Genomic DNA, 1178 nt, shown 5'->3' with positions numbered 1-1178 from the left:
AGAAAAGAAATAGAAATGTTTTAATTTGCTCCCTAAAGCAATAGAAATTTATTGTGTGTGTTTGGAGGTAGATTTATATATTTCACTACCTTGGTGGGTGAGCTGAAGAAAAAAAGAAAAACATTTCTTCCACTTTATGTATGGCCTTTTTGGAATGAGATTCAGGCCATTGGCAAGAAACATTGATTTACTTGGGCAAAAGATTAATCTCAAGCTAACACATCATTCTTACTTAGCTGGGTTGCCAAAGACTCTGCAGCCACATACACCTTGAAACAGAAATTTAATTTTTTGTAAGAAAATTAAATTCATGATAGACACACCTGATGATTTATTGACCAGAGTAATCAAATCTCATTTGTTTGTCTGTGAAATAGGGAAAACATCAAAGTTTGGCTGAGTTTCTAGTGTTTGAACAGGTATGAGATGGTGTGTCCCTGACCAGTAATGATATTTCATTTCTCTGTTTTTCTCTTGCTGCTCACTGAGCTCTTAAGTCACTGCGTTTTCTACTTTGTATCATCTCTCCAAGGGAAAAGACCATCTCTTTTGATTTTGTGTCCCTAATGTTTAGAGCATAGTAGTTGCTCAGTACAGAGAATGAAAACGGGAATCATGATTATGTAAAAGATGCTCTACATATTGGTTGATATGAAGGAATTATTTATATTTCTTTCTTTAAAGCCATATATATTCCTTGGGTATGAAAAAAGTCATCTGGGTTCAGGGGATTGATTGTCTTCAGGGCCATGTAACATCTTTTCATCCTGCAGTATAATTGCAGTAAAATGAACAGAGGCATTTAGACATTCTTGGAGCAGCTCCTGTGTTTAGACTAGACTCATAGAAGAGAGAGGATGAGGGAGCTGGTAGAGGATGAAAAGAGAAGGCCAGTTCTGTTTGTCTTCAGATATTAGCACCATTCATATCATTGCAACTTTGGTCCCAAATTTCATTATTAATCACATGACTTGTTTGAAAGTAACTCCCAGAACTATGCCTAGTTATAGTTACAACCTCTAGTGCTTTAGCCTCCCTGTGTCAGAAAAATAACTACTCGTCTTCACTATGTACAGTCGATGCATTCTTTCTTATTTTTTTTTCCAAAGCACACTGATATTTATTTAGGAATAGAACAGCATTGCATATAGCGTCAGCATATTCAAAATGGGTGAAGC

Source organism: Nannospalax galili, unplaced genomic scaffold (assembly GCF_000622305.1).
Source record: "Nannospalax galili isolate Female #2095 unplaced genomic scaffold, S.galili_v1.0 scaffold296, whole genome shotgun sequence".
NCBI lineage: Eukaryota > Metazoa > Chordata > Mammalia > Rodentia > Spalacidae > Nannospalax > Nannospalax galili.
The sequence above is the reverse complement of the archived record's forward strand: the minus strand, read 5'-3'. Positions refer to the sequence as shown.